At 38.5% G+C, this 26,944-nt stretch overlaps 2 long non-coding RNA genes across 5 annotated transcripts; both read right to left on the reverse strand.

Moving 5' to 3' along the window:
• Positions 1 to 16,248: 16,248 nt before the first annotated feature.
• LOC112186169 lies at positions 16,249 to 18,117 on the reverse strand. 4 transcript variants are annotated; one of them, XR_005805547.1, is made up of 4 exons: positions 18,106 to 18,117; positions 17,274 to 17,340; positions 16,811 to 16,850; positions 16,249 to 16,602 (listed from the first exon to the last, which is right to left on the reverse strand). It is a non-coding gene; the product is annotated as an uncharacterized LOC112186169 (long non-coding RNA). The 4 variants fall into 4 exon arrangements; XR_005805546.1 differs by lacking the exons at positions 16,811 to 16,850; positions 18,106 to 18,117 and adding an exon at positions 17,780 to 17,847; XR_002930663.2 differs by lacking the exon at positions 18,106 to 18,117 and having other exon boundaries at positions 17,274 to 17,478.
• A 1,352-nt stretch (positions 18,118 to 19,469) lies between these two features.
• LOC121051433 lies at positions 19,470 to 19,848 on the reverse strand. Its single transcript, XR_005805698.1, has 2 exons — positions 19,726 to 19,848; positions 19,470 to 19,614 (listed from the first exon to the last, which is right to left on the reverse strand). It is a non-coding gene; the product is annotated as an uncharacterized LOC121051433 (long non-coding RNA).
• Positions 19,849 to 26,944: the final 7,096 nt, after the last annotated feature.

Raw genomic sequence — 26,944 nt, forward strand, 5'->3', positions numbered from 1 at the left:
GGCAATTTTCCATCCATTTTTGTAATTCTTTTTAAAATTTTCAGGACACTTAACTTACATGCTAGGTTTGAAATTAGAAAATAAAAATACTTACCTTCTTGGCATTAAGAAATTTTCTATTTTTTCCTTTCCAATTGTGTTAGTTGGACGTGTCCTTATAAATATTTTAGGGTGGTGCTATTCACACACTTTTTTTCTCTATTCACACACTCCTTCTAATTTTCTATTACTTTAATTCTATCTTCTTTATAAATTACCCTAACTATCATCATTTGTAAATCAATTTCTTTTTCTTTCTTCTTTTTTCTATTTGGCAATTCAATCATGAATCAAACATCATTATATAATAAATCAAATTTTTTTTACTTATAAATGAAGGAGAAATAATACATTTATGTAAAAGTAAAAATGGATTGGAATTGGTCTACTCATTTCATTCATAACCCCTTTATATAGGGACAGGATTACAACAGAAATATCAATTACATTGATGATACTAAATGCTGATTGAGCTGGGATTTGTAATTGCTTGATTCCCTCTTCGTCTGTTTCTTTGACAAAGGCACATAATGTGCTTTTCCTTTAACACTCCCCCTTGTGACAAGTCAAAGACGAAATGGTGCATGAGTTGTTGCCTCACTAAAAACCTTGCCAAGTAACAATAAAAACCATGTGGGACAAAAATAAAACTTGGTCGAAGGAAAAGAGCACAACGCACCTTCTACATTTGAGAATGACATGTGTGTGTTAGACTCCCCCTGACGTCTACACCTCCCCCTGATTATTACATTAATCAAGTGAGCTTGGAAAGTCTTCGCATTCCTATGCTTTTCACATGTTTCTCAAATATGGCCTTAGGCAATGATTTGGTGAACAAATCTGCCACATTCTCCTTAGACCTTACTTGATTCACTTGAATCTTGAGGAGGGACTGTTGTTGCTGGTTGTAGAAAAACTTTGGCGATATGTGTTTTGTATTATCATCCTTGATATGCCCTAGCTTCATCTGTTCGATGCAAGCTGCATTATCTTTATTAATGCAAGTAGCCTCTTCAGTGGTAGAACTTAAACCACTAGTCCCTAGAGTATGTGTGATGATAGCTCTTAACCATACACACTCACAAACCGCCTCATGTAGAGTAATGATCTCTGAGTGGTTCGAGGAGGTAGCCACAAGGGTTTGCTTGGTTGATCTCCAAGATATCGTCATGTTCCCACTGGTAAATATATAACCAGGTTGGGAACGACCTTTATGTGGGTCAGAGAGATACCCAGTATCAGCAAAACCAACCAAAACATCATTTGGCGTTTCGGTGTAGGGAGTGGCGCTTTCGGCATCAACATTTTCTTTAGGGATTGCAGTTCCATCTGTGGTCCCTCTTGTCTCTCTGTAGGGAAAGAACAGTCCCAAGTCAATGGTTCCTTTTAGGTATCGAAAATGTTCTTGATACCATTCCAATGACGCTGCGTTGGCGCTGAGCTAAATCTAGCTAACAAGTTCACTGAGAATGCAATGTCTAGTCGAGTAAATTGGGCTAAGTACAATAATGCGCCTATTGCACTTAGATAGGGAATTTCAGCTCCCAATACCTTTTCGTCATCTTCCTTTGGACGAAATGGATATTTCCTTGCATCCAAACTTCGACCGATCATGGGAGTGCTAGCAGCATGTGCTTTGTCCATGTTATATCACCTGACTTTTGGACATATGTAGACTGGTGGATTAGTATTCCACAAACTCGGTGTTCTAGTTCAAGGCCTAGATAGAATCGAGTTTTCCCAAGACCTTTCATCTCAAATTCGGATTTCAAGTAGCTCGCGGTTTCTCTTATTTCATCAATAGTACCTATTATGTTCATATCATCGACATATACTGCTACAATTGCAAATCCGGAACTTGTTTTCTTTATGAATACGCAGGGGCATAATTCATCGTTCTTATATCCCTTCCCAATCAAGTAGTCACTTAGACGGGTATACCACATCCGCCTGGATTGTTTTAATCCGTAAAGTGAGTGTTTCAACCTAGTTGCAAACGCACTCCATGGTTTAGAGTCACTTGGCTTGGGTAATGTAAGGCCATCAGGCACTTTCTTATATATCTCTGAATCTAGATCTCCATGGCGATATGCAGTAACCATGTCTATGAGCTGCATTTCCAGTCCTTTGGAAACTACTAAGCTAACTAAGTAGTGGAACGTTATAACGTCCATTTTTGGGAGAGAATGTCTCCTCGTAGTCAATTCCAGGGCGTTGTGAGAAACCTTGAGCCACAAGGCGAGCCTTGTACCTTAGGACTTCATTATTCTCATTACGCTTTCTGACAAAGGTCCATTTATGTCCTACAGGCTTTACACTTGGTGGGGTTAGCACTACCGGACCAAATACCTGTCTCTTTGTCAGAGAATCTAATTCTACCTAGATTGATTCATTCCATTTAGGCCAATCTGCTCTTTGTTGACATTTTCCAACAGAGCGTGGTTCGATATCATCGTGCTCTATGATTCCTTGAGCAACAGTATATATCATCAATGTGTATGGAAGATCTTTCTATTAACTCATACGCACTCTCGTAATCCTTTGAGATTTCTTTGTTCTCTGGAATCATTTCAAACATCGGAGCGTCCTCCAGTATTGATTCATGGACATAACTATAATTAGAGACAATCTCATGAGAGGGATTCTATACATTGATGATTGGTTTGTGCCTTACTCGTCCTCTTCTTCCTTGGGTGAGTGACAATCGAACCAAGTGACCTCCCCATCTTCCTTGGGGAGCCACGGCCTCAACCACATCTCCACTAAGTGTGGTTGCAGTGCCTCTATCTGCGGCACCGTGCCCCTTGTTGGGGACTTCTAACCTTGCAGGCACATTTGCAGCTGGTATATGTGATCTCGTCACTTTTACAATATCAGTAAATGCATCAGGCATCGAATCTGCTACGTTCTGAAGATCGATTATTCTTTTCACTTCACTTTCACTTTATGAAGTGCGGGGATCAAAATGAGACAGAGTGGGGACAAACCACGACAATTCCTGTCGTTCCCTTGGAAAATCCTTTTTCCTATCTCCCCCTAACGACGGGAAGACTGTCTCATCAAAGTGACAATCTGCAAATCTAGCGGCAGAGAGATTGCCTGTCAAGGGTTCCAAATAGGGGATAATTGTTGGGGATTTGTATCCAACATAAATACTTAATCGTCTCTGAGGACCCAGTGTAGTGCGCTGTGGGGGCGCAATAGGCACATTACTGCGCAACCAGATATGCGTAAGTGTGAAATGTTAGGCTCATATCCAGTTACCAACTGGTACGCAGAAAATGGTTGGCTAGCAGTGGATCTGAAACGAATAAGTAAAGCTGCGTGCAATATTGCATAACCCCATGCAGATATAGGCAGGTTGGTGCGCATAACCAATGCCCTAGCCACCATCTGTAGCCTTTTGATGGTGGCTTCTGCGAGACCATTTTGTGTATGCATATGGGATACAGGATGCTCTACATCGATCCAAATAGATATGCAATAATCATCAAATGCTTTTGATGTAAATTCTCCAGCATTATCAAGCCTTATAGACTTGATAGGGTGATCAGGGTTGTGAGCCCTTAAACGTATAATCTGTGCTAGGAGTATTGCAGCATTTCTTGTGGACAATAAAACGACATGTGATCAGTGTGTCGAAGCATCCACCAGAACCATAAAGTACTTAAATGGTCCGCATTCTAGATGGATAGGTCCACATATATCTCCTTGTATCCTTTGTAAGAATGGAATGTTTTGTTTTGTATCTTTAGCATAGGAAGGTCTCGATCCTGTTTTTGCTAAAGAGCAGGCTTTGCAAAACGAGTGATGTGCCTTTGAAATAGTCAATGAGACATAAAGGGATGGAGGTAGTGTTTCTGGTACTTCAGAAAGCAATGACTGCACTTGAGCAATACTAGAACCGACACCTTACAGTGTGGCGGATTTTTCTCCCAATTTTCACTCGAAAGAAGGGATGTCCGTGTGAGTTCTTGAAAAATACGGATCATCATGTCACGACCTCGGTGCCATAGGCGGTCATGCAAAAGCCTGTATGAGTCAGTGTCCCACATTTTGTTTTTGGTGATAGTATAGGATTCAATGATCCGAATCGTAGTGAGGTACAATCCACTAAATTGACTCATAAGTTTCTCTAAGATGTGTTTCCTTCCACAGTCATTAGATGTAATATCAAGGTATTCAGTTCCATTCCCATGGTGTGTTTTTACATGATAACCGTTGGCACAAATTGCTTTGAAACATTAATAAGGTTCGATTAGCTCTTGGTGCATACAGAGCAGTTTTTGACTTTAAATATATATCTCAGATTCTTTAGAGTAATGCTATTTTAGTAGAATGATAATTTTTTCATTCTAATAATAATTTTTTTTTCTCTAGATGTATTGCTTTACATCTTTATATTGCAATTTCGAACCATGTAAATATGTGTATAGAAAATAAATTTGAATAAATTCAGTGCTTCAGAATAAAATTTGAAATTTATTAATAAGCCAACGATAAGCAAATCAAGGTCTTTGTTCAGAAATCTAATTCATCAAACCATTCTTTAAGACCAAATAATATTCTAATTAAAAATGAGGCATTATGCCTCCACAACTATCTTTGGAAAATAAAATGAATAAAGCAGATCAGTCAAAATTGAGAGCATCCATTGACTTAGCAAGTTCCTCTTTGCCATTGAAGTCTGCAATTGTAAGGTTGACGTCTAGGTCATGACCTCATTCTTCCATATAGTGAGCCTCTTGTTCTTTAGACTCTCTATACCTCTTGTAATTGGCTACTACTCTGTTGTTAGCTTGGCAGTTCTTGTACCAATGCCCAATGAATCCACACCTATAGCATGGTTCATTGTCAACTCTTTCCTTTTGCACATTGTTTCCATGATCCCCATGTCCCTTTCCACGTGGTGCATGATTGCCACGTAGGTAGGGATCAGCTCGTCTAAACCCCCTTGCATTGGACTTATTTCCACCTTTCATTTTTCCATAATTAGCCTCGGGAATTTTCTTTGTCCCAGTGGGCCTGGCATTGTTATTCAAGAGAATCTTATTTTGTTTCTCAGCCACTTGCAGTAGGCTTATCAACTTATTGAAGGTTGTGATTCTTTTGTTGTCATAATCCAACTGATACTAGTTCACTAGTATAAAAGCTGAATTAGGAAAGGTAGTAAGAGTCTTGTAGATCATATCATCTTCTGTGATTTCCCTTCCAAAAAAATTGAGACGTGCTTTTAAGCGTAACATGTCTTTGTTGAAGTCACTGACCTTGTTATAGTCAAGCAAGCGGATTCCATTCCACTGAATAGCTAGTTCTGGGAGTAAAGTGTCATGAATATTCCCAAAACGTCCTTTAAGGGCATCCCACAATTCTTTGGGTGTCTTCAACTGAAGGTACTCCTAGCGTAGGCTAGGATCAATATGTCGCCTCAGAAACATTAAGGCATCTACTTTCACCTTATTAGATAGTTCATCATCTTTGGGGTCAGTAATGGTGGCAGTGTAGTCTTTTGCCAAAACGGCAGTTTCCACAGCGGAAACCCAACGATGGTACTCAAGTCATTTTGAGTCCAAAATGTCAAACTTTGGTCGAGTTGGATCAGCCATTTAGTTGCGAGAAAATAAAACAATCCTAGCGCACGCGCGTGTTGATGCAGGCGTGCGTAGCGATGTTTTTGAGTTTGAGAAAACTGGGCCGCTTCCTCTTCTTTTCAGCAGTAGGCCACGGGCCTCTATTTTTTTTTTTCTTTGGAGCGACTATTACTTTGGGCCGGATAACCTCTTTTTTTTTTCTCTCTCTTTTATTTCTGTTTTTTTTTTCTGGGCCGGGGGGGCCTCCTCTTTTTTTCTCTGGGCCGAAAGGCCTGTTTCTTTTTTTTCTTTTTTCTTTTTTCGACAATTGAGAAATTGTTTTTTCTCTGGGCCAGACGTTTTCTTTGGGCCGGCTCACTTTTTTTTCTCCTTTTTTTTTTTCTTTTGCGTCTTCTTCCTTCTGGGTTTTTGTCCCTCTTCAAGGCCGGAGCAGGACGCCGCAGGTGGTAGGCCGCGCGCAAGACTGAGGCTGCGAGGATGCTAGGAGCCGCGGGGAGGCTGGCAGCTTGTTAGGCGGGCTGGGTAGTGTGCGAAGAGGCACGGGGATCTGCTCGACCTGTGCAGACGGTGAAGGCTGGGTGGAGGCTGCTATCAGGCGGTGAAGGCTGGCTGGAGGCCGGTCTGGACAAGGATGAAGAAGAACAGCTACAAATCGATGTTGGAGTTCTGTCAGGTGCAGATCGATGCTGCGCAGGAGCGCCAGGTTCTGGATCAGGGCACCGCGGGCTGGGCAGCGAGGTGCAGCAGCTAGGGGGAGGCCGGTGCAACAGCGAGGTGGAGGCCGGTGCTGCGACGGTGGAGAGACCCTAGATGGGTGTTGCTGTCTGGCCGCTGAAGGTGAGGCTCATGAAAGTGAGGCCCGTGTGGGCTGGTGGCAGGGCTCAGGGCTCGAGCTCGGTCTGCACGGAATATATATTTTTATTTATTTATTGGTGGCGGCAGAAAAAAGAAAAAAAAATTCTAGGGTTTTTCTTGGCTATTTGCTCTAAGCATGCTGATAACGTGTAAAACTAAAAATGGATTGGAATTGGTCTACTCATTTCATTCATAACCCCTTTATATAAGGACAAGATTACAACGGAAATATCAATTACATTGATGATACTAAACGCTGATTGAGCTGAGATTTGTAATTGCTTGATTCCCTCTTCGTCTGTTTCTTTGACGAAGGCACATAATGTGCTTTTCCTTTAACAATTTATTAAGTGAAATGACCTGTATTATTAGACAAAGAATATGCTTCCCAGATAATCACCTTCAGCCACCTGAATCCAAATTGTAAAGTTTGTCCTCAAACTTTGTAAAGTACCAAACTCAATGCTTGTTTGTTTATGACTCTTAATCCATGGTGCATCAACCTCAAATAAAAAAAAACAAAAAAAACTATATATATATATATATGAAATCAGCGGTTTATCCACTTCAGCCACAAGCTTCCACACTGCAGCTGAAGATGTACACAAAATTTGGAGATGCTCTCCATAATATTGAATGCAATGACATGCAATCTTCATGTGGGGGAAAAATTATACTCTACTAGCATAATATAATAGAACAAATCATGTTTATAAACATAATGCCATCAGTATTAGGCTGTTGTAAAGTTATATAGTTGCTTAATGGATTCAAATACACTAAATAATTTCAGTTAGAATCTTACCAGGAATAATGGATTCAAAGTGGCTCGAATGATCACTGAACTCATTTTTTTTTCCATTGATAGGAGCATTTTTATGCGACGTTTTACTTGCTTTTCCTTACATTTCTTGCGTTATTTCCTTATTAAAACCTTGTTTAGGAAAGTTTCCACTCTTTGATTGGGAAAGTTCCTAATTGTAGAAAGTTTCTATTTTTGTAGTTTCTATTTTTCATTTTTAGAAAGTTTCCCATTTTCAGTTTAGGAAAGTTGCCATTTTTCATTTTAGGAAAGTTTCTATTTTTTCACTAACAGTTTCTATTTTCAGGTCCTTGTCATAAATGAGCTGAAATGAGCTCACAAATGGAGAGAGAAGCTAGCCAACGTTGGAGGGAGACAAGATGAAGTACAAAGGGAAGCACAAATGAGCAGAAATGAAGAAATGAAGCTTTCCTGGTCCAACCAGGAAACCCTGTCCAGAAAGGAAAGCTTGCCAAAACAAGACTCTTGAGCCAACCAAGAGTGGAGCTCGAATTAATGAAGTGACATGGCATGAGAGAAGCTTCTTGAAGACTCTAGATGATGACATGGCATAAAGGTGGCGCATGGAGGCCCAAGAACTCTCAAGAATGACTTGGATTTTCGGCAAATGGATAAAAGCCCAAGGAATTAGGGTTCTGTGATGCATGTGAGATATTTTTGGAGACCTAAGCTATGTTGCCGTGAAAACCTAAGAGGAAGAGAGAAAGTTGGCGTCAAAATCAATCAAGATAAAGGTGATTGGCGCCATACAAGGAAGGATAAGTCTTGGAGATACTCTTGGAGGATTTAATTGAGAAATTGCCGTGTAAAAGGAGAGAGAAATAAGGAAAATGGCGTGATAAATCAGAAATATAAAAGAGGATTTTGGTGGAGATTTTCTTGGGAGATTTTTATGGAAGGATAATATTCTTGGAGAGTTGATTGGTGACTATGCCGTGAGAAATTAAGAGAGAAAAGAGGAAGCAACGTGCCAACCAAGCAAAGATAACGCAAGGAGAGATTCAAGGGAGAAATAAAAGGAAAGAAAATATGTGTTGAACACAAAAAGCTCTCAAAAGACGTCTAGGTTCATTCCTAGAAGTTCAAAAGGAAGTTTGGCCGAAATTGAAGTAGAAAATCAGAATATTATCAAGGTATTTCGGCAACTAAATAATAGGGAGATATTCTAGAGAATTATGTGATTGGTTGAGCCACTTCATAGGGCTTATGTGGCAAGCTTGCATTGGAGGAAAATATGTGGAATTATCATGTTAATTCCGTGGGAATTAAAGAAGATTCACACGGCTTGGAGAGCAAGGAGGCCGAGCTCCTATATATACTCCCTTAACCAAGACATTGGGGTTCCTCTCCTTTACGTTTTACACTTGAGAAAAAAATCAGAAAATACCTAGAGTTTCCGTGAGTTTGTTCTCTCCTTTCTCCATCCTCTAGTCATCTCCACGAGTTCAAGCAAGGCCAAAGAAGAAGAAGAGAAGCCGTGAGCATCATCGTCCACCACCAACCTTGAAGCTTGCTTTCGAGATTCAAGAGACCACAACATCAATTCGTTCATCTCATCTTCATCCACGGTGTAATCCGATTCTCCTTTGTAACCTTTGCTTTGAATTTCGTTGGTTATGAACTAGTTGACTTATGTGTTTGAACAAAGTATTATTTCTGGAATTTTTCTATGATTGAATGAAATTTTCAGATTCTATGATTGTAATTCGAAGGTTGCTTATGTGAGTTTGTTTAATTAAATTTGCTTTATAGAAATCTTTCGTATTTTAATCTTATGTGGTTCGAAACACTTAGGGTTTTTGTATGATTGGTGCTACAATTTAAGAACATGAATCAACTTTTTGGTTTTGTGTTCTTGAATCGAAAAGTAGTAAAGGTTTTGTGCAAAAACCGAATTTAATTAAAAAGGATTGCAATTAGGTGGACTTTTTCATACTAAGTTGCACACTTGAGTTGATAGCCTTTCTAGGTGTTTAATGCGTTGAATGTGTATGATGGACTAGCTTTCTAGGGCTTGAATGCATGTTTGATAGGATTAGTCTTTGTGCTTTCACTTAGATTAATTAGCATTGAAAAGTAAAAATGGGAAATTGTTTGCTTCCTAACGTTTCACATGATCAACTCCTCTCTCATGACTTAGATGAACAATACTAGGGTTTGAATCGATTTTAATCATGGTTTTCGGTTTTGATCTTTGTTCCCTCATTCCATTCGTATAGTTGTGTTTTTAGTTTTCTTAGTTTTCTTTACTTAGTTTATTTTCGAAACCAAAATCAAAAATCCCCCTTTTTTCGTGAATATGTATATACTTTGTTTTATTTTTGTAAATAATATACTTTGTGTTTTTATTAATTGTTTAATTGTCCTACATTGACAGGTGTACCCTCAATCCCCGGATTAGATCGATCCCTACTTGCTTATGCTACTAATGATATTTTAGGGTTAAATTATGCGCTTGCTTAAAGCGACATCATCCATGTCTTCCATTGCAAATCAAATGTAAAATTTTCTCAAAAGATGGGTCTGAAGTTTCTTGTTCTACCATGATTAAACTTCAAAACATCATATTAGAGAGATAGAATGACTATGCTAGAGAAGTTTTTGATGAAAAAGAAAATAGGAAATCAAAAAGAGTTTTGAAGTCCTCTGTGTCTGCGGGAAAATAAGGGTTTAGGATTTGAGGATGATTGACTTGCCAAATAGGAAAAAAAAAATCCCTTATTATAAGGAAGGGTAGTTAGGGTAATTTTTTTTTAAAATTGAATTAAAGTAAAAGAAAAATAGAGGGGGTGTGTGAATAGAGAAAAATGGTGTGTGAATAGCACCACCCATATTTTATTATAAGAAAAAGAAATTGTGTTAGATGGAAATAATGAATATAACCTCACGTGCTAAGCACATTAAGTTAACTTAACTGAAATTTTTTGATGTTTTAGTAAAAATATGTTGGCGAGGGATAAACAAGTGGAAAAGAAAAACAAACATTAGGTGTAGTTATCAAAATTAAAATGTCAATATATAGTTAAATTGGCAAACACAATAATAGTTATTTTCCTTTTTTGGTGTGCATGTGTTTGAGAATGTATGTTGTTTTGTTATTTGTTATTTTTTTTTTTGAAAAAAGGGCTATGTTGCTGCACTCAAGCCTTTACTAATGAAACGGATGAATACATAGGGTGGGGGACATAAAGCCGAAAACCCTGATTACAATATACCCAAAGAGAACTTCTCGAATAATAACAGAAGTCTCTACAATAACAACGTATTCAAACATGCACCTAATAGCAAAGATTGTGATACCAACTACTCTATTTGCTTTACAATAACGGTGGCATATCGGAAAGTTAAAGCAGTGCCATAGTACCAATAATTTAGGAGCTTTCCCAATATGCTGCCAATCGGAAATAAAACCGACATGTCGTTTCATCCCACCACCAGGAGATTGCAACCAATGCATGATCCGCCACCTCGCTAGGGCAGACAAGGTATACTGAGTATGCAAACCTGGACATTGCCCACATGACGTTGCCAAGAGTTGGCAAGGATTTATTGTAGATAAACTACACCTAAACTTGATACATAAAATCAAAACTAAATAAAATTGACAATGAATGATCAAAACAATGAGAGATGTCACTTCAATAAAATTGACAATGAATGTCTCAAATATGCATATATAAGTATGCGGAAAATCTCAAACCCAAAATACGCACCTGCCCTTGATTTTCTCTCCACCAAGTTGAGAGTAGGTGGCGTTGATTCTCACCAACTATGGGAGCCTCTGCCAGAAGTTTGTCTCTGATCTGAGGCTCCGTACGTGCCTCCATTTTAGAAAGAATTGTTTCTCTTTCTGTTTTATGTCTTCCTTTTGGGTTTGCTTTTATCCTTCGTCTTCACCCAGTTGCTTGTTGTCTAGATTTATACTTCTTTTTCCTCTCAAACCATTTGCAATCCTTGTCTGTTGCTACCTATGGCAACCTATATGCTTTTTCCTCTACCTTGGTTTGTAAATATGCTCCCTAGAGCTCTGTTCTAAACGGGGTTTGCCCGCTATTGCACATAATTCCGTTTACGGTAGTGCCATAAGGCTTTGAAGTATTGAACACTCTTTGGGTGTATGTGCCTTAACCTTTTGATCCCTCTATGGATCTCATTTGTCTCTCTCCTTTTCTGGTTCTTATTTTAGCAGAGGATGATCTACTTTATGGAGTTGGTTTGAGTTATGTGCTTCTACTCTTTGATTCTAGATCGGATTTGGCTGCATATTGATTGAATCCGCCATTGGTGTCTCCTTTATTTTCTCGGTCTCGTCAAATTACGATGTTGGACACTCTTTTCTTCTCAGCAACAAGGCCAAAGCTGCTGTTTCTTCCTCTTTGTTAGTTTGGTGGTGATATGTGTGGGCTGCCTGGATTGGGCATGTTGAGTTTTCTTTCCTTCGCTTTATTTTGGGCCTTGTTATCCTCTTTTGTCTCATGTTTTTTTTTGGAAGACCCGTTTGAGACTTAATTCTTTTAATATTTCTTCTTTAATTTAAGTTGTTGTTCTCTCTGACGAAGTGGTGTTAGCTCAGTGATTAGAACACTCACTACCTAAGATCGAGGTCATGGGTTCGAGTCACCATGGGGGTAAGAGTGAAATCCTTTGATCCTCTTTAAAAAAGAGTAAATGAAAAAAGAAGAAGGTGTTGTTCTCTCTTAAAAAAAAAAAAAAAAAGAGAGAAAGAATAACACACCAGTCCAGCCCGACCCAACCCAAGCACATTATTCAAACGGGTCGAGTTGGGCTAAGGAATATGAGCCTAATGGCCTGGCCCAAGCACGACATGTAGCTACCTGCGATTCTTTCTATAATATAATTTTTTTCTTTTGTAATATAGAGATAATATATATTTATATAAAAAAATATATTATATTTTAGTGCAAACAATAAACTTACATATAAAGATAATATATATTTGAGTATGAATTTGGATTCCCCTTCAAACATTTTTGCTGAAAGTTTATTACTTTGCAAACAATGACAAAGTTGACTAGTTTGTAAACAATGAGCATTTGTCACTTATTTATCTATTTTGTTTACAAAAAAAAATAAAAAGATCAATAGAGTGTAGGAATTAGTTTTGGTTTGTGATTGGATTGTGTATAGTTGAGACTTGAGACTTTGAGAATGGAACCGGTGGTATATGAGTCACAACTTATATTTATAATATTGACTTCGACTAATTTTAATTTTCGGCATAAAACGAGCATGCACGACACCTTTCTGGGCCCGACACGTTGTGGATTTGAGCCGTGGGTGAGGTTGGGCCTAATGTTTAAGTATATGGGCAGACTCGGGCGGGCTTGAACACAGCCCGAATCCCGATTAAGTGGGCTGGACCAATCCGTTTGCCACCTCTATGCGTTGACAAATAAGAAAGGTATTATTGCAAAATTTACTAACTAATTTACGGATTTGTATTCTATATTCTATTTCATTTGCTCCCTATAAAATTCAGCTAAGATTATTGCAAGACCCAAAATGGTATTACTAATCCATCTCTCTGTCATAACCCTTTGTATGACATGGATGTTGGTACCAAAATAAAAAAATTCTCTCAAATTTTTTTATGAAAGGTCCAAATTGTTTTCCATTATGTTGATGCTAGTTTATGTAGATATGTGTGAGTAGTCTATTGTTCAGCCCTAGCCAAACTTATAATGAATTGATGTTTAAATCATATTTGATGCAATTTCCATGATCATCTGCACATGCTAATTCAAGAAGTGATTGCTTGTACTTGAATCTAGCTAATCTGAATACTTTGCATTTGTCATTACACGAACAATATTTAGAGAGTAGCTAGCTTTGAACATTAATAGCATGATAGCACACTAGGTGTGTATGTGAGGGTAATGAGTTAAAATCACCTAGACCTAGGATTGGTTTGCTTGCTTGATTATCTAAACTCAAACATTTATGCATCTAGAAGCAAGGAATTGATACTTATCCGGTAATATAATTTGTTCTTGGGTAGTTAGTTTTGCACTTATCCGGTGGAAATTGATAAAATCAAAGAAATTTAGGCCTTAGTAGTCTTATCCAGATGCTAAGAGAGTAATTGGATACTTGAGATTACATTACTTATAGTTTGAACATCAATGCATGCAAGGGAGGCTATGGTGAACAACTTAAAGCTCTAACTTCCATTCATTCTATCACATCTAGTTTAGCATAGCCTAATTTACATTTCAATTTTTTATTGTGTGTTAATTTGAGTTTAAACCATCTCCAAAACCAAAATCAAACCACTACACCATCTTGCATATATTCACCATGAATTTTTGTTCACTTGTGATCCCTTGTTTGTGATTTATACATTTGCATATTCATCCAGCACCCTTTCGGTTTTCCTTAGCCATAGTGGGTTTTCCAATCACTTGAGTACGATATCCACTACTCATAATCCCTACACTATAACTTAAACTTTATACTTAAGGGTGGCTATTTGACTAACATTACTTAGCCAAAGTTGAATATATAAAGTGTTACATTACTAAAACAAAATTAACAAAATGAATTATGCATTCCTTAAAAAAAGCTCGAACTCCTTATTTTTTGGGGGTTTTTTTTTTTTTTAAATTTATATTACCGCTCGCCAAAATAAGTTGTGAGAGAGTGGTTAAAGGCGTTTTAGTTTGATAGATGTATAGTTGACCATGTAAATTGAGACCTAGATGAATACTTAAAACGTTGTTTAGGCCATGATTAAGACGGTCAATAGTTAATTATGGACACTTACAAAATAAATAAATAAATTCTAAAACGTGTTGTAGAGAATTGGATAATTGTATTGTATTCATCTCACCATGAGGTTTATATAGGGTTACATCATGTATACAAAAGGCAATACATAATAGCTATACTAATCAATCGCACATTACAAGTATGTCAATCGCATACATTACGAGTCTGTCAATCGCATATATTAAGCAATACCTATTGCATGAATAGTCATTATCATTTACAAGACTCCCCCTTGGATATTCCATGTCAATAGTGTTGCCTCTGCTATGCGCTTCTAAGTTGCCTCATCAAAAACCTTGCCAAGTAATAAAAACCCTGTGGGAAAAAACAACCTTGGTCGAAGGAGAAAAAGAGAACAACGCCCGTGAATGTGAAGTAGTCGACATCCTTCCACACTCCCCCTTGTGCTGCTCAAACTTGGTGATGACGTTTTGATCGTTACCTCACTAAAAACCTTGCCAGGTAACAAAAACCCTGTGGGACAAAAATAATTCTGGTCGGAGGGAAAAAAGAGCACAACACGTCCTTCACTCTTCGAGATCGAACATGTAGACATCGTACCTTCCCCTGATGTGAAGGTCTCCCCCTGATTTCTACAATTATGGGAGTTCAGATAAATTTCTTAATCCGATGCTCTTCACATGTTTCTCGAAGGTGGATTTCGGTAACGACTTGGTAAACAAGTCCGCTACATTATCCTCTAATGGATTTGATTCACTTCAATATTTAAAAGTGTTTGTTGTTGCTGATTGTAAAAGAACTTAGGAAATATATGTTTGGTATTGTCGCCCTTGATAAAACCTAACTTTATTTGCTCAATACACGCTGCATTATCTTTAGAAATGCATGTAGGTTCATCTGTGGTAGACTTCAAACCACAAGTTTCTCGAATGTGTCTAACTACATACCTTAGCCGTATACATTCTCGCACGGCTTCATGTAGAGCGATAATCTCTGCATGATTTGAGGAAGTAGCAACAAGGGTCTGATTTGTAGACCTCCAAGATATCGCAGTGCTTCCCATGGTAAAAACATAATCCGTTTGGGAGCGACCTTTGTGAGGGTCAGAGAGATACCCTGCATCAGCAAAACCCATCAAGACATCGTTGTCATTTTGATGGAAGGGAGGAGGAGCACGGAAGGTGGCATTTTGCCTTCTGGAGTCCGATCCCACACTTCCATTATTTCTTCTCTCTGTAGGAATAGAACATGCCCATATCAATCGTACCTCTCAAGTATCGAAAGATTGTCTTTATGCAAATCCAATGGCGGCGTGTTGGCGTAGAACTGTGTCGAGCTAACAAGTTTACTACGAATGAGATGTCCGGTCCTCTGCATTGAGCTAAGTACAATCACTACTACAAAAAGGTCATCAGACGACGGTGAATTTCTGTTGTCTGATGACCAAACTCACCGTGGTCTAAGTGAGTGTTGTGTGATTAAAAAATTAGACAACGGTGATTTCACCGTTGTGTGATATCACTTTGCTCAACAGAATACTAGTTTCCGTTGTGTGAATGCTGCGCAGGCATGTGCCTGCCATGGCATGCGCGGGGATGTCGCGGCACAGTCAGACAACAGAAAATGAAATTTACCGTTGTCTGAGATTAATAACACACAACAGATATAACTCATTCTCCGTTGTCTGAGATTCATAACACACAACATATATAACTTATTCTCCGTTGTGTGAGATTCATAACACACAACCGGTGTAACTTATTCTCCGTTGTGTGAGATTCATAACACACAACCGGTGTAACTTATTCTCTGTTGTCTGAGATTCATAACAGACAACATATATAACTCATTCTTTGTTGTCTGAGCTAAGTAACACACAACCGAAATGAAATTATCTCACTTGTCTGTTGATTACTCAGACAACAGAGATGATTTTATTTCCGTTGTGTGTTATGAATCTCACACAACAGAATTTTGTTTTCTTTTGTTGTTGATTGTTAGTTCACACAACAAATTCTTTTTATCAACCATTGTGTGAGCAACATTAGATTTGTTGTCTAAGCTTGTTTCTCACAACATTGTTTTGAGCTGTTGTTTGTTCATTATGTATATATTCCATACCTAGAATATCTTTTCATAAATAATGCTCCATAATACCACATAAAATCACACTAATCCATATCATATAAGTTTTTCAAACTTCCAAACATTCAAGTTATTAGATAATGTACTAAACAAGAAAGCCTTCCTAGCTACTACCTACACATGAATCAAAAGCATTATTCCTAGCTACTAGCTAGACCCATGAATCAAACTTGGTACTCATTTGCCTTATCCCTTCTCTCCTCATTACATATTGGTAGTGATCCAAAAGATCTCGAAAAGGTGCTTATACAGCTTACACTTGAGTTTCTGTCAAAGCAGGTAAACTGATCACCATCTTCTCTTCTTTGATAAGCTGTCCTTATGATATATGCAGGGAGCTCTTAGAGTTTCCATGACAAGTCCAGGATTTATCTATGAGCCTTATGCACCTCGTGAAACCTAACAAAAAGAAAAAGAAAAAAAGGAGACTGTCAACTTCTTTGTAGAAATTGCATTAAGAGGAATATAGGATATAGGATTCATTGAGGTCCATATAAGGTCAACCAAACCAAAAAAAACTTGAACACAGAGATACCTGATTATAACATATATATGGAATTCTAAATAGAGCTTTAGTTAAGCAAGGTTGCTAGCTGCAGTGCTATACCTGCTCTTTCAATCACAATCTTATAAAATACACGAACTGCCTAATAGATGGGAAAAAAAAGAGCAAAAAAAAAATAATAAGAATAAGAAAACCACTCCTGTACATTTAGTTTCTGTTCTCAGAACATTTATTATCACTGAAGCCATTATGAACATTTAGTTTCTGTTCTGAAAAGCCAAAACTAAATGCAAAACAGTATTATAGGGCATCAGAAAATAAACAACAAAAAGCAAAACAAATTGAACGTATTGAAAATTTGCAAAATTGCAATCACCATAGTTACTTAAAACTTCCACACTACTTTTCCTTACTTTTTCTGAAGCTTATGATCTGATCCGGCTAAATTTAGATGAGTAAATTCAGTCTAAAAAGAGAACTAAACTTAATTTCAAGCTCTTGCATGGTAAGAATCTAAATTAACTACAAACTCATGGAATCACTTAATCCTAGTACGTCAATTTACCTCAACAAAAAGAGTGGACTCTGCAAACTGAAGTTTGAAAGTCACTTGTTGCAATCCACCAGTATCCCTGAAAATATTGAAAATTCAAGCATTGTGGTTAACCAAACAAATCATGCTAAGTTGAAACCCATTTGAACTAAAATTCAAAACTAAAGAATTGATGCTACAGAAGTGCTCATAATCATACTACTGCCAAACTCTTCAAATCAACTAAAGAACTTAGAAAGAACATAATTTACAAAACTTGATTGTAGGGATCGAACTAAAGAATTGATTTCAATAAGAACCAGTATATTTGTACCACATCTAGTAAGATGCAGTATATTTGTACCACATCTAGTAAGATGTAATATAACTAAATGTATACTTGACACAGACACACACAAAACGGACATCTTATGCCTCCAAGTTCTGTCAAGCAAATGCGAACTCGCAACAGTTCATATGGCAAAACTACTCGAGTATATCTTCTCATTATGTATCAATGCCATGATATGGAACTTAACTGATGGAAATTGGAAGAAAAAAAAAAAGATTAGAAGAGGCACAACTAGCTGAGGAAGTTGCACATTGGCACTTGTAAAGAGAGAAAAAGTGATTCGTAAGGCAGCCAAAGACTAATATTGGTACTCCACCTGCAATGACAAAAAGAAGAATTAATATTTGAATGAACATAAAACTCAAAATTACTAGAGCATTGTCAAATATAATTAACTGGATATGAACTGGATTATCTTTCATACACCTCTTTTGATTCATAAACGAACTGGATTCCTCTCAAATAAACACCATTAACAGAAGACATCATGGTCATTGCTACTAAAATGCTCACCTTATAACGTACTCAATACTAGCTGCATATTGTAAAGCATTAGTGATTTTTATTTCATCAACCCTGCCACAGAGAATAGGAATTCAATCAAACGCATCTCAGAGAATAGGATTTATGCAGTCTTAAACTGAACATCCAGAAAAACATATTGAAAAGGAACTCTAACAAGCACTCTACCAGAAAAATAAATAAAAAATAAACTAAAAAAAATCCACACCTTCAATTGGCGCCACACATCAGTCATTGTAAACAAAGCAAGTTTCACTAGTATAAAAAAAACTGAGTATCTCGATATATATTTTCAATACACCAGGAGTCAAAACAAAGCGGATGGGCCAGTTCACTGGATATATATCCCAAACCAAGAAAGTTGAAGGAATGGACTCCTACATCATTGACACAAAAACAAATTAAGTCAGAGACATGACAGAAGAATGCCAACTGAAATTTAAACCAAATGTCTCAATATTCCAAAGCAAAATCAAATTTGAAAGGGGCACAAAAGAGGGTAAGCACTAGAAGCTTGTTCGAACAGCAATAAATTAGTGTAGAGGGTTCTTGCTGAGCATGTAGAAGAACCATAAGAGTGTATTTGCACTGTAATATGAACATATTGTAAAGCATTACTGATTTAGTGTCCTGCAATGTTTCAAATAGCCTTGCTTATGGGTTTGTGAAATGAAAACCAAACAAGCGATTAACCCCAAATTCAGCTAATAGAAAGAACAAGTGCAACTATAGTACTAAAATATAACAGTCTAGTCAAACAAAGGAGAGCTCAAAACAAAAATTAGTCTCCTTGATTTTCCTGCACCAACAAATCACTAAACTGCTCAAGCTTCCAATAAAACACCAACTTCAATACACAGCTCCACTGGATTAAATAGAACGCAATAGAATGATGGGTTAACTAAAACCATTACAATGAGCTTCCACCTTCAGTTTCGATGTGGACAAGAGAAGTAGACATGCTCCTCACAGAATCAGTAAAGAACAAAGAAGCGTTTCCTTTTCTTCATGACAATGAAGTTTTCTTGTAAATATGTCGTGGCTAAAAATGTTTATTATCAGGGGCCATCAAGAACACCCTAAAAATGCATTGCTGCTTGCATAAAGAAATCATATTCTCATTCTCGCCTAACTCAATACCTAGAAAACATATTCTAGAGGTAGTTCTCTAGTTTTATTGACACAAGGAAATAGAATGAGATGCCTACTAGACTGCTACCAGGTACAAGTACTGAAAACTAGAAGTTTTGTTCAATCAGATGCAATGGTTGTAATTGGAATTCATTTTTGCACCAATTACTAAATATAAACCCATATAAGTTTTATATAAATAGATGATTCAACGTAAAACTTACAATGCTGCAGAAAATCGTGCAAAACTGTCTAAGGAGTGGCCCACAAGTGTCCTGTGAAAAGTGTCCTAGGGAACCATGGATTTGATGAGGTAAAATACCAAGAGGTTGCTCACTGCTTCCGTTATTACTAGAGTTTGCAAATATCCTAAACACATGCAGGTTAACACAAGAATTCCAGGTGAACCATTAAGAAAAACTAAAAAGCAATAATAAAATACAATGCCAAAGACAGTTTATAAATCAGAAGATTACATACATGTACTGCTTGCATAGAACTGAAATATGTTTCTGAACAGAATATATGGGCGGTCAGATACCACAAGATCTTGGATACCCCAACATGGAAGAAGCCGATAGTACGTGATGAACAATGTACACTGAAAAACAAGTAAAGAAATGAGCTTTTTTGCAAACAAAAAGTGAGCATCAAGGAACGTATGGTATCTGCTATATAAATTCAAGGGATGTAAGAGCAAGTTAAGGATTTATGATCCATCCACGATATCGGTTTCACATTAACCAGGGCACATTAAGTGGCAGGAAAGCTAGCTTTACCCAAATTGGTTCAAATCTCTTTTAAACCCGGATACCTTAAACAATCTAATGATCGAGCACTTGACAAATTGAATATTTATAATGATCGGAAAACCAAAATAGAAGTGTAATTTTGCCTTACCCCTGTGGAGAGCTTCCTTCCATGTGCCGGCGAAGCTACTGGGCTATAGGCAGTACTGCAATCTAGAAACATATTTCCAGCTCACCATATTTTTTTCGACCAATCCAGCCTTCTTCATTCTCTTAGAAGCAGAAATGAATAAGCATTTACCAATGTAAACAATCCACCCACACAAGCAAGGTGGCCATTGATTGCTTTGCCCAGCATTCTGAAATTCACAACACACAATTCAATAGCAATCCAAACAATATATAACCATCTAAAAAAAATCAATCCAAACACTAAATGTAGAAACATTTGATAACCCCCAATTCCAAATAAAAGTTGGGACAAATCCTAAATCTTAAGTCGAGACAACCCTGGTAACCCCCAATCATAGAGATGTAGGTGCAGAACCCAATGATAAACCAAGAACACTAAACCCAATGACAAACCCAGAACCCAGAACCTTTCAATTTCTATAAACAAACCTTTGGTCTGCGAGAGAGAGGTCCAAATCGGCCGCTTTAGGGTTTCTCACTCTCCTAAAGTCGATACCATCTTCATGGCCATCCTACATCCGTCGAATAAATCGGAGAATTAGGATGAAATGACGGGAGAGTTCGGGGATTTCTTGTGTGACAGCTGAAACGACGAAGGCCATGGTTTTATGCAATGGATTGAGACGAAGGTCATGGTTTCAGATAGAGAGATTGAGAGAGCTTTCACGAGAGAGAGGGATTTCGCGGAGGAGAGAAGGAGGGGGGGTGGTTTCACGATTGAGAGAGCTCGACGACTTAGAGAATCGCAGAGAGAGAGGAGTGAAATGAGAGGGGGGGGGGGCACAGCGAGAGAGAGGGGCTACGGTCTGATTTCCAGCTTTAGGGTTTTGCAAGGAGTAAACGGGGCTCTTTTGCAAGGAGTAAGAGCACTTATCGGTTTTGGTAGGAGTAAAGGTTTCAATTAAGATGTTTGGTTCTGTCTCATGTTTCTCTAACAACAAATAAATAAAGCACCGTTGTGTGAGTGTACGATGAAAAGCACGTTGGGAGGGAAAATTTGCCGCCTGTGCCTACATAGATTTCATCAAATTGAAACTTTGCCGCTGTGTAAGTTGTTTTCATGCTCAGACAACAGAACCATGACAATCTGTTGTACAAATTTGTACATCTTGCACTAGGTGCACCTAGTAAGATTTCTCAAAGTTCATACAACACTTTGTTATACAACAGATAACAAAAAGTTGTTGTGTGATGGTTCAAATTTGATTTTGGTGAGCTCGTTCTGGGAGGGAAAATATGCCGCTAAATTTTGTAAGACTCAGACGACAGACATTACTTCATTTCAGTTGTCCAATGTAGTTCCGATAAAAAAGTTTTCACTTTGTTGACATTCACACAACAGAATATAACAAGTACCGTTGTGCAATAAAGCTTACTTAAACACACAACGGATGATTTATGTTCCGTTGTGTGATTAGTGTTGTGTGATTAACTTTTTGTAGTAGTGAATAATGCACATATTGCACTTAGATAGGGCACTTCAGCCTCTAATAAGTCTTCGTCCTCATCCCTTGGACGAAATGGATCTTTTTCAGGCTCAAAACTACGACCGATCATGGAAATACTCACAGGCTTTGCTTTATCTTCATTAAGGCTCCTTAATAATTTTGGAGTATATGCTGACTGATGGATCATAATCCCATCACTACGGTGCTCGAGTTCTAGTCCGAGGCAAAACCGTGTTTTCCCAAAATCTTTCATCTCAAATTCGGATTTCAAGTACTTAGCAGTTTCCTTTAACTCATCTAGAGTTCCAATTAGGTTCATGTCATCGACATAAACTACTACAATTGCAAATCCGGAACTTGTCCTCTTTAAAAACACGCATGGGCATATTTTATTGTTGACATATCCCTTCCCAATCAAATAGTCACTTAGACGGTTATACCACATCCGTCCGGATTGTTTCAATCCATATAGTGAGCGTCTCAATCTTATTAAAAACGCACTCCGTGGTTTAGAGCCACTTGACTTGGGTAATTGAAGTCCATCTGGAACCTTTATATATATATATGTATATATATATATATGAATCTAGATCCCCATAGAGATATGCTGTAACCACATCCATAAGCTGCATGTCAAGTTTTTCGAAACTACCAAACTGACAAGGTAGTGGAACGTTATAACGTTCATTACGGGAGAATATGTCTCCTCGTAGTCGAGTCCATGGCGTTATGAGAAACCTTGCGCCACAAGGCGGGCTTTGTATCTAACAACCTCATTTTTCTCATTACGCTTTCTAACAAAGACCCATTTATGGCCAACAGGCTTTATACTTGGGGGTGTCAGCGTTATAGGCCCAAATACCTGTCTCTTTGTTAGTGAATCCAATTCAACTCGGATCGCATCTTTCCATTTAGGCCAGTCTGCTCTTCGTTGACATTCCTCAATGGAGTAAGGTTCGATATCATCGTGTTCTATAATTCCTTCAGCAATAGAATATGCAAACACATCATCAAGGATAATAGAATCTCGATTCAACGTCTCATGTACACTAGTGTAATTCATGGAGATCTCCCTATTCACTGGAATTGGTTCTAACATTGGAGCGTCCCCCAATGATGTTTCTTGGACATAACTATAATCCGTAATATCTTGATGAGACGGGTTATTTATGTCGATGATTAATGGGTCTTTCTGTGCCAAACTCGCTTTCTTTCTCGGACGAGAATCCATCGAACCTTTGGCCCTCCCATGTTTCCTTGTTGGGAGCCCGGCCTGAGCCACATTTCCATCACTATTAGAGGTGGAGGGGCCATGCCCAATACCCGTAGGGGTGGTGCTATGTCCATGATTTTTAGGGACACCAATCCTTGCAGACACGTTTGCAGCAGGTATATGTGATCTTGTCACTTTAGCGATATCAGAAAAAGCATCAGGCATAGAGTCTGCTACTTTATGAAGATCGAGAATTCTCCGCACTTCAATTTTGGACTGTGCGGTTCGGGGATCAAGATGAGGCAAAGTGGGGACAGACCACGACAATTCCTGTCGTTCCTGTTGAACATTATTGTTCCTATCTCCCCCTAACGATGGGAAGTCTGTCTCATCAAAGTGACAATCCGCAAATCTAGTGGTAAATAGATCGCCTATCAACGGTTCTAAGTAGCGGATAATGGTTGGAGAGTCATATCCAACATAAATGCCTAATCGTCTTTGAGGACCCATTTTGGTGCGCTGTGGCGGCGCAATTAGCACATAAATTGTACACCCAAATATGAGTAAGTGTAAGACATCAGGCTCATATCCAGTAACCATCTGGGACGCAGAAAAGGGTTGAGTGGCAGTAGGCCTCAGATGAATGAGCACAGCTACATGCAATATTGCATAGCCCCAAGCAGAAACAGGGAGATTGGTGTGCATAACCAATGCTCTAGCGACCATTTGAAGTCTTTTAATGGCAGCTTCTGCGAGACCATTTTGGGTGTGAACATGAGGAACAAGGTGTTCAACCTCAATCCCAATGGACATGCAATAGTCATCAAACGTTTTTGATGTAAACTCTTCAGCATTGTCAAGACGAATTGACTTAATGGGATGATCATGGTGGTGAGCCCTTAATTTAATGATTTGTGCTAGGAGTTTGGCAAATGCAGCATTTCTTGTGGACAATAGCATGACATGAGACCATCGTGTCGATGCATCAACCAACACCATAAAATATCTAAATGGTCCGCAAGTTGGTTGAATAGGTCCACAAATATCACCTTAGATTCTTTGTACGAATGGAATATTTTCTTTAGTGTCATTTGCATAGGATGGTCTCAATCCTAATTTTGCTAAAGAGCAGGCTTTGCAAAATGAAGGATGGGCTTTAGAAGCAACCAGGGAAGTATCCGGTTGAGCCACGAAGTCATAATTGACTTTAGAAGTAGAAAAAGGAACCAAGGAGATATTGGTGGTGTCAATACCACTTTTGGGCCGCAGGGGTAGGCGGCGCCAACCCTTCTTTGGATCGAATTTTGGTTCTGTCTTCTTTTCTTTTTGAAAAATGGATGTTCGTGTGAAGTCTTTAATACACGGATCATCATATCACGACCTGGATGTCCTAAACGGTCATGCCAAAGCCTATATGTGTCAGAATCCCATAAGTCATCTCTCATGACATGGTTGGATTCAATAATTAGAATAGTGGTTGCATACAACCCATTAGATCTGCACATAAGTTTCTCTAATACTCGTTTATGTCCGTAGTCATTAGAGGTGATGCAAAGGAACTCTTGTCCATTCTCACAATGTGTTTTTACATGAAAACCATTGGCTCTTATATTTTTAAAACTCAATAGGGTCCTTCCAGCCCTAGGAGCATATAGAGCTTCGGTGACATTAATACTTGTGCCATTTGGCAACATAAATTAAGCTGGTCCTCGACCATGAATCAATTGTGATGGTCCAGCCATCGTAGTCACAGAAGATCGTCTAGGTGTCATCTATAGAAATAGTTGCCTATGTCGCAATATAGTATGTGTGGTGCCACTATCAACAAGGCATTCCAACTCTCCAGGAAACATACTGAAAAATAATAAAGTTTAGAATTAAAAGATGTCCATGACATCGAATAATAATACGATACTTTATTAATAAAGATAGCCAATGATTACATCAAATGTCCTAAAAAGTCTAATCCAAAATAAAATCAAACTAAGACACATTGTAGTCACCCTATTCGTTTGGTAACTCTAATCAAATATAACTAGGAAAGTAGAGAGAGATATTGGTAGAGCGAGGCTCTCTTAAGTACCATTAATCTCAATGACTTTCCGAGACATCATATTTCATTGGGTGCACCACATAAGAAAGAGTTTAATACAATTGTCATTTATTGACTACGACATATTGCCATTACAAAAATTCTTAGAAAATAAAAGTACTAATCTAATCAAAGTCTGTGGCATCCTTGTGCACTTCATCATCAGCTTTGAAGTCCTCTATGGTGAGATGGATGTCTCCACCATTTTCTTCTTCTTTTGCAAGGTACACTTCTTGCTCCCTCAGGTCCCTGTATGCCCTATATCTTGAAGCTAGTTGCTCGCTCGCCTTGCATTGCTTGAACCAATGCTCACTTGATCCACATCGATGACACATGTCATTGTGGTTGCCTCTCTTTAACTGAGGTGCACGTTGTGGGCGTTCCCTAGGAGGGTTGGTGCCACCATCACGAGCCATGGCGCCACCACCACGACCAGGGATACCACGACCACCTTTCCCACGTGTGGCATTGCCACCACGTGTATCCGCACCAAACCTGCTGTTTCCTTCCTTGTTAGGGCGGTTATATGGACCCATACGTCCCTCATATCCCTTATTCTTAGGGTTCCGCTCCTTGCGCCCTCTTTTGGGTGCATTATAATTCGCCTCATGAACGCTTTTAGTTCCAATGGGCCTTGAATTATAATTCCTCACGAGTATGTTATCATGTTTCTCAGCTACAGATATGAGATTGATAAGCTGATGAAACCTCGTAATCCGTCTAGCATTGACTTCAGTGCGGTATTGCTTTGATACCACAATGGCTGAAACAGGGAAGGTGGAGAGAGTTTTCTCAATTAGCTCTTGCTCTGTGACAGGTTGTCCACAAAACCTCAACATGGACTGTAGGCAAAGAGCTTCTGAATTATATTCAGCAACAGACTTGAAATCAGTAAAGCGCATATTGTTCCATTGAACCTTCACGTCAGGGATGAGGGAATCTTGGACATTGCCAAAGCGCTCTTCTAGCGTTACCCATAGCTCTCTTGCATTCTTGATCAATATATACTCCAATCTGAGTGTCTTGTCCATATGGCGTCGCATCAAGATAACTGCTTGAGCATGCTTTGTAAGTGTTCGCACGAACACACGATCCGGGTTAGGTGCTTGGATTATGGGTAATATTCCCTTTGAAGTGAGGTGGTTCTCAACATTGGGTACCCAACTGTGGTAATCCAAGCCTGTGGAGTGAAGCATGGGAAAATTGAGTCTAGGTTCATTCGACATCCTGAAAATAAGAAGAGAAGATATATTAGTTTTGGAGCTAAACTTCCACGAAAACTAAAATAATAAGATTTCCGAGCTATGCTACCAAGAAAAAAATTTCCAAGAATCTCTTTTAGATTAGACCAAACAATAATGTTTTAATATGGTCACAATTTGATGCTTATGGACGCTCTTAGTCCGAGCATTATGAACACTCTTAGTTCATACGAACACTTTTAGTTCGTTAAGCGTGAATCCCCACAATTTCGATTTATTAAATAATCGAACCCATGTTCGTATATTGAAAATCCTGCACAAAATAAAGGAATTTAAAAGACAAGAAAGCAGGAACTTTAATATTTAAAACTTGTTGAAATTTGGAGCAGATTCTCTTCTGATCAACACCCACTTCGAATAGTGTACAGATCTCAAAACGACTCCAATAGGGCTGAAATTTGGTGGTCAGATAGACGAGGCAGAGATGAACAACTTTTATGAAGGAAGGATTTAGATTTGAGGTCCCGATCAAGATGTTTGTGGGCATGTAAACAGGCTGATCTGCAGAGGAACTAGCGTGCTGCTGTGCTGCAGGGGCAGCAGGCGTGCGAAGATGTTGCAGGAGCAGTAGGAGGCACACGGGTGCTCAAGGGCTGCAGGAGCAGCACATGGTATGTGTAACGTCCCGAACCCGAATTCACCGGTTTACTAGTCATTTGGACGGTAAACAACTTTTACTTTCACTTTTACTGTCGTTTCAATGCTTTTAGGGGGCCCTAAAAGTTGACTTTTTGTTCGGGTCA

Source organism: Rosa chinensis, chromosome 2 (assembly GCF_002994745.2).
Source record: "Rosa chinensis cultivar Old Blush chromosome 2, RchiOBHm-V2, whole genome shotgun sequence".
NCBI lineage: Eukaryota > Viridiplantae > Streptophyta > Magnoliopsida > Rosales > Rosaceae > Rosa > Rosa chinensis.